Below are 12,517 nucleotides of genomic sequence, written 5' to 3' on the forward strand. Positions count from 1 at the left end.
CGACAGCCAGAATTCAGCACTTATGCATGATTGGGCTTTAGAGGTCGGACTGAGGCCCCAGAGGGCGACATGGAGCCATCAGAGGAATTCATAGCTCGAGTTGGACCCACCTAAAGCTTAGGGTATCAGCCCTCAACCAGCGCAAGACTCTAGGCAAATCGATATCTGTTCTTTGAGGCTGACGTGGGGCTCTCGGGGACCATGTTGAGCCCTCAAGTATCTAAGACCGGAGATAGGATCTACAGGGGCCGATGTGGAGCCTCCAAAGCATGTGCAGGGTCCTCAGAGGTCGACGACATGGAGCTCTTAGAGACCGACCTATGACCAGCGTGACCTCTCAGTGACCAGCATGGCATCTACCGGTCTGTGCAGGAGCCTGTAGAAGTCACTAGAAAGGTCACCAAAGGCACCAAAAAATTCAACAATGGCTTTAAAAGAAGACATAGTAAAGTGATGAAAGAGTGTATTATGTAATGCCTTCAGCCCAACAACACAGATCAGTTTACGTACAGCATGACCTTTTTCGGTTAGAGCATGCGTCTGACTATAGGTCATAGGACTATAGGTCCTACTATAGATAATTTAACTTTGCTTCGAGATCCACTGAGATCATAGATCCATCACTCGGGTCCATGCAGATGTCTGGACCTGACCCAAGATGAATTGTACGAAAAACCCAAGATATACGAAGCATGAGTACCCGAGAGCTTGTTACTTTCTGAAAGTGTCATAATCCTTGCCGACACTTTGCCTGGCGTTGGCGGCGTTGCGAATTTGCGACATTTTTTGACAGTGCAGACTGCAGAGGTTTACTTATAACCTTTAGAGGTTTATGCATCGGTCAGTGACCTGACCATAGGTGGACAATTGTGCTGAACTGTGGGTGCACGAGCTCTCCCAATTCCACGCCGGCTTGGCTTTGAAGCCGCAACAGACTGTGGAGGTCAAGGTCACCGCTAGGGCGGCGGCGGATTTGCTGCGCCCAAGCACCCACCATCCGGCACAATTATCCACCTATGGACCTGAACTAACCTGAAAATGAATCAGGTGTCATAAGGTCTGGTTTGGATGGGGGCTCACGTAGGCCAAGTTTCAGCTCTCTATCGAAAACGGCGATCCGGAGCAGTCACAAAAAAATCGTAAGGGGTGCCCCCCCCCCTCCTCCCTCGGCCAGCGAGGATTAACCCTATTAGTGGCAGGGGGGGTTGTTTTCATCCACCCCTCAGGTTTTTCGGGAATATCTTCGAAACCGCTGAAGCTACGATGCTGAAATTTTCTGACTTTTCGTAAAACAAAATAAGGCACATTCCCTGAAAATTTCAAGTTCATAACTTTACCAGGGGCGGCTCCAGAGCACTGGGAATTCGGGGGTCCTATTCGTGAAGCGAGTCATTTGGGCGAAGATCACGATGCTGATGTATTATAACTGTATGCACCAGTTTTACGAACAGTGAATGAAAGGTATCATGTGATACCATATACAAAGTTATTGTGCACCCTCTTTTGACACGTTTTTGCTAAAATAGGCGGATCCAGGCGTCCAAAAAGGGGGGTTATGTTTTACTTCTCAACATAGGTGCCCTGACACCGCCTATGCATGACCAATACAATTGTAGTCCTTTTCTCATAAGAAAATTGTAACATAACAAGACCATTACCACCCTTTTTAGAAACAGTACCAACAAAAACCTTATTTACTATACTTTTTGCGTACCCCCAATCTCAATGATCTGTATCCGCCTATGATTTTTGAAAATGCATATTTTTAGGATCCATGTGAATTCCTGGTTCATTCTCTATCGATCGGCAAAAGTTGCGTTAAGATTGGTTCAGAAACCTGGCTGTGATAAACAGTCTAAAATGTATCTGCAATTTGCCCGTTTTTACCCCCCTCTACCCCCCTATTGACATTTTTTAATTTTTATTTTTTAGAAATGTAGATCACGTTGAGCGAAATCAAATGCCGTTTGAATTTTGAAAATCGGCCCGTTAGATCTCGAGATATCAAGGGGGTCGTAAACAGCCCCCCCTGCCACTAATAGGGGTAGCCAGGAGCCTGCCACTAATAGGGTTAAGAAGGGGTTAATCTGGCTTCAGGGACGTCGCTAAGAGTTCAGAGGGAACTACTTTCATTTCAGAGGGCGGCACTGTATTTCAGGGTCTTGGCTAATGAATTTCGACTAGGGGGCAAACCAGGCCTCAGAAGCCAGAATGACACCACGTAACATACATATACCGTATACACTGCATGTAACATGCACAGGCTAGGATACAAAATTTCTGCCCAAACATAAGTATTCGTGCACCTACTTCTACCGATGGGTTAAGAGGCCAGCGTAAGGCGCTCGAAGGCCCAGGACGAGCCCTCGGGGCTCGGAGGCTAGCATGGGGCACTCAGAGGCCGCTTTGGGGACCCTAAAAGGCCAAATGTGGGGGGGGGGGGGGCGCGTGGGGTTTAACCCTCGCATGTGTAGGGGGGGGTCGGATAGACCCCCCCCATGGTTTTTCGCGAATAACTCGCGTAAAAAGCGGCCGATCGCGACGAAACTTTCAGTACCCTCACATTAATCAATTTTACACCTACCCTGAAAACTTCATGACCCTGACCCAAATGACCTTTGACCTGTGACCTCTTTTCCGAGACCATGTTTGGCCGGAATCGCGATTCTGCGTATGTCGGCTCGCATTAGCCGCGCGTTTGCAAGCTTTTCGTGGTTTCAAACGTTCAAGCATGTGATTTGATGTTGCTTCCATGCATTAGGGTGGGTGTCAAGGTCACCTGAAGGTCAGGTCAGGTCATTGACCTTTGGTGACCTCGGGTGACCTCGGCTCACTTTTTCGAGCTGTACATGTTTCTAGGCTAGTTTTTGGAGCTGAATTCGAATTTAGCAACCATTTGAACATTACCGAAGTATTTTTGGTGCCTTCGTAACATGTTACGAAGCTGTCAGAGGCGGTTGACACGTACTACGAATACCCGTCACGATGCCTACTGGTTGACCTGACCTGACCTGACCCGACCTGGTCTAAATGCTTAAAGACATCATCTGTGATCAAAACTAACACGATATTCGTGATCAGCACCCCGAAAAACCCCTTAGCAGACACACTTTACGACTTTCTAACAGGTCCCGATTTTCCCGACTTTGGGTCATTGACCTGAGCTGGAAGGTCACCCAATGACCTAGGACCTTAAAATTGGGTATCATCGGCTTCCTCTCGTCACGGGCAACACGCTCGTTTTTTTTCTGCGAAACTCTAGCTCGATCAGGGGCCAAACGGCAAGGGGGGGGGGTCCAACCGACCCCCCCCCCTACACATTACAAGCTGGCAAACGCCGCACACATGCGAGGGTTAAAAGGCCGCCTTGTAAGACCAGCGGGGTAGGGCCTTCTGAGGCCATATAGGGCCCTATGATGACAATTTCGGCCTTCAAAGGCCAGTGGGGGCCTGGTACCCTCTTTGGTCGGTATGGGGGCCCTCTGCGGACAGCGTTGGACACTCTGAGGCCAGCGTGGGGCCCTCTGTCTTCTGAAAACTGATATTGGTGCTGACTGCTGAGTCCTCAGAAGCCAGCGCGGAGTCTTCATAGACTGGTGCTGGGCCATCAGAGGCCACATTGAAGGCCTCGACAGCCAGAATTCAGCACTTATGCATGATTGGGCTTTAGAGGTCGGACTGAGGCCCCAGAGGGCGACATGGAGCCATCAGAGGAATTCATAGCCCGAGTTGGACCCACCTAAAGCTTAGGGTATCAGCCCTCAACCAGCGCAAGACTCTAGGCAAATCGATATCTGTTCTTTGAGGCTGACGTGGGGCTCTCGGGACCATCTTGAGCCCTCAAGTATCTAAGACCGGAGATAGGATCTACAGGGGCCGATGTGGAGCCTCCAAAGCATGTGCAGGGTCCTCAGAGGTCGACGACATGGAGCTCTTAGAGACCGACCTATGACCAGCGTGACCTCTCAGTGACCAGCATGGCATCTACCGGTCTGTGCAGGAGCCTGTAGAAGTCACTAGAAAGGTCACCAAAGGCACCAAAAAATTCAACAATGGCTTTAAAAGAAGACATAGTAAAGTGATGAAAGAGTGTATTATGTAATGCCTTCAGCCCAACAACACAGATCAGTTTACGTACAGCATGACCTTTTTCGGTTAGAGCATGCGTCTGACTATAGGTCATAGGACGATAATTTAACGCCTCTCGATACGAGAGACATAATTACGGTAAAAACTGTGCCTACCATACGTGGAGTGAGTAGATATACGTAAAGAAATGGAACAAATGCTTCTGCAAGATCCGTCTATTTTGGCAGTTTTTGCTCTCAGTGTGGGCCAAATTGTTGAACTGAGCTCGCATCTAAGGACAACGCAGAGGGAGCTTCCAAGGATCTATCAAATGCATTGTTCCGTGACGCTGTAACACTTACGGTTCACGAGCTATGCGCCCGGATGCGAGGGGAAAAATTGGCAAAGTTGGCTAGGAACCGCACCCGGGCTCGGGTAAAGTAGGTTGCCACTGGGGCCCCTAAAGTTAAGATAGGACCCCGTCTTAATTCCCATGTTTGGCCTCCTCCCCTTTCCAACATATTAACCTTCGCCGGCCGAGGGGGGGGGGGGGCGGGTGCCGCCCCCCATAGGGTTTTTTTCGCGATAGCTCCGAACACGCTGGCGATAGAGAGCTAAAACTTGGCATACCTGACCTTTGATCCAAGCCGCATCTTTTGACACCAACCGAATTTTTGGGTCAGGTCAGGTCACTGACCTATGACGTCATAAGTGAACCTCTGCACGGTCTTCAGATGTCGCAACTTCGCAACGCCCTCACTGCCAGAGGAGATGTCACAGGGAAATGAAACTTGCAGGATCTAGTATCCATTATGAGTCTCACAACTTGTATATCTCGGATTTTTCCTAAAGGTCATATGAGGTCAGGTCATTTTCGTGACCTCACCATTATAAGTCAATGGGGAAAAATTCAAACTGCTATTCTGGCGCCGGGAACGATCTCCAACTATCTCAAGCACACAGAATCGTGATTTGATGCACTCCTTGCAAGGTTAGATTCGTCACTTTTGCAATGTTGACCTTCCGTGACGTCATTTATGACGTCATCAAGGTCATATTAGTTTTTCGTCAATAACTCCCGATCAAATTGAGCTAGCGAGTCGGGAAAGCCACCAATGGACTCAGGAAGACCTGCCGAATCGAATGATATGCGACATGACCTCTTTCGACCAGCTTCGTGACCTGGGGGTGCTGACCTGACCTTGACCTGAGGTGAACACCCTAAGTTGACCTGACCCGAACAAAAGTATATCATTCGACTTGCCTGAGCAAGGCAAACACGATGCTGCCAAAATCGCGGCTCTGCGGCCGTTTTTTGCGAAGTTATTCACCAAAAACTGAACCGTACCCTGGGGCACTTGACCTGACCTCAGAGGTCACCGGTTGACCCAGGACCTTAAAATCGGGTACCAATCTCTGCGTCTCGTAACGGCGCACACGCTCGTTTTTTCCGCGACGCGCTAGCTCCACCAGGGGCGAAACGGCGAGGGGGGTCGTTCCCGCCCCCCCCCCCTCGGCCGGCGCGTATGTAGAAAACCAATAGGTCCGGCGAGGGTTAATACGCCACTTGATGACCTGCCCTACTATATTGGACGAATGGCTATTGGCCGTGTAAACACTGGCGCCAAAATGAGAAAGTGAAACAGCAAATTCGTCTGACACCGGGTTCAACAACTAATTTTATGCTGGATAATATTTGAAGCGCCTTATTTACTCCGACTGGGTGGGAAAATTCTCGTCACTTTGGGACAACCGGAGGGCGGCACTATGACTTCAGAGGCGGCACTATGACTTCAGAGGGCGGCGTCATGACTTCAGAGGGCGGCGCAATGACTTCAAGGACCTTCACGAAGACTGGAGGGCGGGGCTATGACTTCAGAGGGCGGCACTATGACTTCCGAGGGCGGCGCTATGACTTCAGAGGGCGTCGCAATGACTTCAAGGAGCTTAACGAAGACTGCGGAGGGCGGCATTATGACTTCAGAGGGCGGCACTGTGCTTCAGAGCAGGGATGTATGCGACTCAAATTTTTGGTGAGTCGATTATGAAGAGATTTTTCTAAAATTGAATCGACTCGACTCTGATTCAAAATTTCTCAATTGAAATGATTCAACTCAACTCATGACTCAAGCATGACAAAAATATATGATTCGATTCGACTCATGACTCAAACATGAAAAACATGATTTGACTCATGACTCAACATGACAACAAATGTATGATTCGATTCAAATTATGACTCAACCATATTTTCAGTCAGACATGTGCATGGATCCGGGAAAATGGATCTGAGATCTGATCCCATGGATTTGGATCGGGATCCACTCAGATCATAGATCCGACTCCTCCATTTTGTCAGAGATCCAATGAGATCATAGATCCGCATGAAAAGTCAAACATGATGACGTTGACAGCTTCACCCCTGTCAAGGTGACTAGATAAAATATTCAATACCAACTGTTCCAGGGACTTCGTTGCAAATATAAATTGAGTGTTGACTGTTGACGTGAATATATAATATGTCAACACTAGAAATAGGGCAATGTGAATTGTGATGAAGTTACAACAAATGAACATGCACTAAAAATAACTTTTACAATATCACCAGTTAGTAGTTCCATCACAATCCACCTGAGAAAACCATGATGCCTACCCAGTGATGACTATTGACCACTGACCAGATATAAAAATAAAACATAATAAAACATGTGGAAGTGAGGGATAGAATGTGTTTCTGTGATTATTTCGTACAGTACGCACTCACTCACTGTCACTGCAACATAAACTCAACACAAACTGTTAACGTGACAATTGATGGCCTTGAACGAGACTTCAATTTCCAAGGATTCCATGACAAATCTTCGTATGGCATTTCTTCGTCGCGCGATTATTCGTCCGTATTTCTTCCCCCGAAAAGCTTCGTCACGCATCATTTCCTCCCCCCCCCCCCCTCCGTAAATCTTCGTCCGCAAGTTTACGATGAAATGCACCGACGAAAAAATGTGAACACCAAGAAAAGAGGATATGAAGAAATGCGCGGACGAAGTTTTGTGGACGAAGAAATGCCATACGAAAATGTGTCGGGATACCTACTAGCAAACCAAAGAAAGTGTTGTCCATTATTTTACCAAAAGCAAAAACATCTTACGTCACTAGCCCAAAATACAGAATGCAGGTGAACAATGCTAGAGTGAAATTGAGAGTCATCATCTGAGATCTGAGATCATGCAAATATTAATGACGTAATAAATAAAATCATTGTTAAAAAAGTCTGCTAAGACCTAAAATTTGTCATTGTTATTTGCAAAGGAGGTTGAAATGAAAGTTGAAGTTGAAGTGCTCGGATTGAGACTAGTTAGGTACTGTTATTTTCAATATTGATTACGCTTAATTTATTAGAGTAATGTACCTACTAAAGATGGCATATGTAGCCTTTGTTGTAATGTATAGGTATGTAGTCCAAACTGGGACTCTGGACTTATATTTGTCGCAGTGAGATGATACTTACAATTTACTAGGAAATTCGTCCTGTTTTCCAATCATATTTGCTTTCCAGACACATATCCTGTTAATCTGTTCAACTCATGTTGATAAACAGTGTAAGCTGTCGTGACATAGTGATCATTTATTAGAAGTTTAAGTAGGTAGGTACATACCTACCTGATTGCTGCGTGCTCTTAGTTAATTTGTTTTGTAGTTACCAATTTCAGTTAAAGGGACTATCCCACCTTCGAAAAAATCCCGTTTAGGATTCGGAAATGTTACTTAGGGCATTGTGACGAATTCTGCAAGTTTTTACGCGTTTTCATTGTATACTTTTTGAAATATTGCGACTTTTATATTTCATCGTGACGTCATTTAGATCGGATCTGTGACGTAATGAAGGATTTACTTGATGCCAATGAAGGGGGAAATTTGGCAGCAAATATATTTGCTTTCAAATATGACGCGGCTCATACAATAACAAAAGTGTCTCTGATTGAGCATTTTGTAGTTGGTGGTATGATAGTCAATGTAAGTATGTTTGACTTCCTGCATGTAAAATTCAAATACTAACATCACAATTCACATAGGAAAGGAACATATTTTCACCATAACTTTTAAAAAATTTGTGTCAATTTGGAATACAATTGAAGTGAACAAGTGTGAAATTTGAATGAAAATAACCAACATTCCTGACCTAACCTTACCTACTTTGACTTTCCTAAAAAGTTTGTAATACCCTTAATACCAACCTAAAACCCCCATGCCAGATGTCTACAACATACAAACCTTTCAACCAGCCTACTACAGTAACACCTCACAACCTATTCCATTCTGAACCTATTGATTGGGATTTTTGTATACCTACTTTTACTCATTGCATCCTAGCTTGCTATTATAGCAAACATGCAGGTATTTAAAGAAATGTTTTGTTTTTCCTTCTTAGCTGTTGAAATTTCTTGAATGCCAACACAACACAACACACCATGCGCACGACAGAGGTCTCCGTCACTGCGGAAGGAAGATCGCAATGCTGCTTGGAGGCTGTTGACAGAAAGTGATCAGTAAGTTATGACCCTATGCATAATGCTACAATTATTATTATTTTTTTTTTTTGTATACAGGGAGTTGGTCAGAGATTGAACATGTATCAGCATCATATATTTGAATGCTGATAATTATGTATACGAGCATTGACCAATCAATTGAAACTAGAAAAGTAGATAAGTGCTTAACAAAATGGATTGGTGAAGATTAGATTGCCTATATATAGCGTGCAATGTTGACTGCATAACATACTGCATAAAATGTAGTCTGTTCCATATTATGTTTGCGCCTATGGTCAAAGCTGCTTCTTCAATTTGCTTCTTCGTTCAATGTAGGGATGTAGCCAAGGGGGTGGCCACGGGTGTCATGGTCTCCCCCAAAGGCGAGAAATTAAATAAAATAAAATAAAGATAAATAAAAACAGCTGTACCATACCCCCAAAAAATAGTGGGCCAAATCCGAGTTTTCTTTTTTTGGAGGGGGTACGACACTAGGCCGCGACCTGTGGCCCCTCCCTCAGTAAAATCTTGGCTATGGCTCAATAATTTGAGTCTATGCTTTATGTCTATGACTATTCTATACAGGAGCTATGCAATCCTGTTTTCTTTCTAGGTTCATGCTGTTCTGAGGTGAAACATTTTCCTGGCATGGTGGCACTTTGTCAGTGTGGGGTGAGGTAGGCATCCACTGTGATGTGGCTGACCCTGTCGGCTCCCACTCCCCCTCTGACCCGGCCATGCGTCCCGCCAGGTTGTCGTGTTCCGCCAGCTGCTGCGCCGGGGTTGGCAGCGCACAGCCGCTACCAGCTGACACGCCGACCGGTGCGCGGCGCGCGTGCGCCGGGCGCCGACGGCCGCCGTCTGGCAGCAACAGCGCTGCCAGTGACTCGCGCTGCTGCTGCAGAAACTGGACAAGGATCGTAGAATCCTGGCGTGTTTTTGTAACGTCCATTAGAGTGATTTAGACGCAGCGTGTAGAAAGGACTCGTTTATTGACGTGTGACTTTCTGACAGCTCAGTCACCTGTTGACGGCGGCGCACAGCGTCACCTACCCGCCCTACAGCCGGCCCCAGCAGGGTGAGTAGTGAGTACCAATACCCGCCCTGCAGCCGGCCCCAGCAGGGTGAGTAGTGTGTACTGAGTAGCGCTCAGAGTTAGCTTGAAGTTGTTTGATGCACTGTTCTTCATGAGTCGTCCCCATCGCTGCTTGTGACTTGCAAGTTCCTTCTTTTTCGGCAGTGCGTCCCAGTTATATCAGCGATTTTCACCTCTGAGAAGTGTAGTTGCCGTACTAGTGAAAAAGCGTGTATCTTTGAAATAAACATTCCGTTTCATCTGCCCACTACCACTAACGCCCCTCTGCCCTCTCCTGCAGCGGACGGGGAGACCCACCTGACCGCTCCTTCCCCCTGTTTTGCTGCAGGCGGGGAGGCCCGCCCTGACCTTCTCCTCTACCCTCTGCCCTCTCCCGCAGCGGACGGAGAGGCCCGCCCGGGCCCAGTGCCGCACGGAGAGGCGGCGGCGCTGGAGGCCAACACCCCGGGTCGCGGCCTGTAGCTGACGGTGCTGGAGCCGCGACTGCTCTACAAATGCCACGTCCACACACGATGCACGGTCAGTCATTATACCGAGTAATACTAATTATAACCGCGGGTGTTTTGTTAGAATGGCCCTGAGAGTGTGCCTTTGTTGTGTGATTATTGTTGAGTGCGTTTTCTAGTTGTGAAGTACACTGTGGTAGGCTCGACATAACTACTCATTAGAAGTGGCGGGAACACTGCTCCAATGCCCTATTGTCGATTGGAAATGAATAACTACGGCCGCGGCTCCTGACTGTATCCCTTTTCCCCGTGCGCCCTACAGGTGACGGCTGACCAGGCGGTGCTGGTCTCGGCCGCGGCCGACGGCCGTCAGACGGCTGGTCGCCTCGCTCTCCTCAGCCTGGGTCTACTGGAAGGCCCTGCTGGCGCCGGCCCTGTGGGCCGGCTCCCAGCACCCGCTCACAGCAGGTGTGCCACTACTGCGAGCTGAGCGTGCGCCAGGGCGGCCGCCTGCTTCGGCTGCACCGGAGCCTGCTGGCGCCCGGCCGGGGGACCGCCGGCGCCGAGCCAGCCGGCTCGCAGCTGGACCTGCCACTAGAGACGGACCTGTGGGACCTGGACGTGCGGCTGTGTCAGACCGGCTGGTGCTGGGCCGGCGCCGCCCGGTGCGCTGTCAGCTGGACGGCCGGCCCGTGCTGGCCGCGCCCCAGGCGGCCGACGCGCCGGCTCCCGGCGGCGAGCGGGCGGTACGGGCGCTGCTGCAGCTGCCGACAGCTGCCGCCGCCGCGGACAGCTGCCCGCTGCTGGTGGTCGTCTCCGAGCCGGCCCTGCTCTGCTGGCAGCCGGCACTGCTGCTCTGGCTGTCCCTGGCCACTCAGCTGGCCAGCAGCTGAGTGGCCCGGCGCCGCCGCCACTGCCCCAGCCGCCCGAGCCGCCACCGCCGCCGCCGCCGCCGACTCGGGCCATCGGTACTGCCTGCACGGACAGCTGGTCTCTGTGCTGCCGTCAGTCCGACTGGACAGCGCTGCGCTCAAATCGGCCGCCCTGCCGACAGTGTCGGAGGTGCCCGTCCGACTCACCAGACCTTCAGCGGCCGCAGGTCAGTCGCGGCCGCCGCACGGCCAGCTCATACCGGCCGCTGAGGAGGGCTTTTCCATAAAACTCTCAGTGCTAGTGATTTTGGCATTGGCATGGGGGCGGGTATTAGTACGCACTACTCACCCTGCTGGAGCCGGCTGAAGGGCGGGTAGGTCACGTTGTGCGCCGCCGTCATCAGGTGACTGAGCCGGTGTGCCGATCCAGGACCTCAATTATGATTATAAGTAAAACGGGATGTAGGGATGAAGTCAGCTTGTGCTCAAGACTGACGTCATGAAAATCGACACGTGAATATAGCGGGCATGTTTGCTCCCTGCCCTGCTGCCGTGCGGGCGTTCGAATCTCTCCCAGTTTGTCGGCCCGTGTGTCTGTCTGTCCCGTCCCCCGCGTGTCTCTCCGCCGGGTGACGCCGCTCTGTCTGTTCCAGCCGGCTCCCAGCTGCGCTCGCCGAGCCAGACGCAGCAGGTGATGTCGCCGTCGGTCGTGGTGCGCGACTGTGCGCCCATCCCGCGTCCAACGCCTCCCCCCCCCTCCACAACGCGCGCTGTAGCGCCTGCCGAGCGCCGGCTGCTGCCGGGCCCGCCGTCGTACTTTTATGGCCTTGCGCCGTCAGTCGCCAGCTGGTGGTGGCGACCCGTGATCGCTCGCGTACGTTCGCCGGCGCGCCCATTGCAGAGAAGGGGTTCGCGCATGCCCATTATAGAGGGGCGCCCTTGCGGAGGCGGTACGCGCTACGCTGTAGACACTACTGCTTGTACCTGGTTGGGTAGCTCCTTTGCACATTGTTTGTTCATGGATGTAAATACAAGTTACATGACTGATGAGTGTAATGCTTACATTTTTGAACTAAGAAATGCCACAGGGCAGGTTAACTCGGTGAGTTTCTGATATCAACATACTGAACATAAGAGCAGAATAATTATCCATAGAGCGTTAAGGATTTTAGTCACCGAATTCACCTGTCAGTAATTGCATATGGTGGCACCATGAGCATGAGTACCTTGCCTTGTCCGATCCTTTTCACAACAAGCAAGTAGAATCTGGGAAAAGCAGTGCTCTAAAATTGGATATTGGTTGGGTGTGCCGATGAAGAAAAAAAATCCTAGGATGAGAAAAACAGAAAGAAAATAACTGCAGTATTTTTGTAAAATGGTGTAATGCCAATTTTTATGCTAACTGATAAACCAGGATTTCATGTCAGGATTAGAGTTGCAAAATTTCCCTACCGCACTACCGGCATGCCGGTAATTTTTCACTGCCGCAGGTTTTTTCGTGGTAGC

General features: G+C 49.4%; 1 long non-coding RNA gene across 1 annotated transcript; it reads left to right on the top strand.

Annotated features, from left to right (window-relative positions):
- The first annotated feature begins 11,112 nt into the window (after positions 1 to 11,112).
- Positions 11,113 to 12,061, top strand: LOC122388742. The gene is made up of 2 exons (XR_006257862.1): positions 11,113 to 11,238; positions 11,665 to 12,061. It is a non-coding gene; the product is annotated as an uncharacterized LOC122388742 (long non-coding RNA).
- The last annotated feature ends 456 nt before the right edge of the window (positions 12,062 to 12,517 follow it).

Source organism: Amphibalanus amphitrite, unplaced genomic scaffold, assembly GCF_019059575.1.
Source record: "Amphibalanus amphitrite isolate SeventyFive unplaced genomic scaffold, NRLGWU_Aamphi_draft 000334F_arrow, whole genome shotgun sequence".
NCBI lineage: Eukaryota > Metazoa > Arthropoda > Thecostraca > Balanomorpha > Balanidae > Amphibalanus > Amphibalanus amphitrite.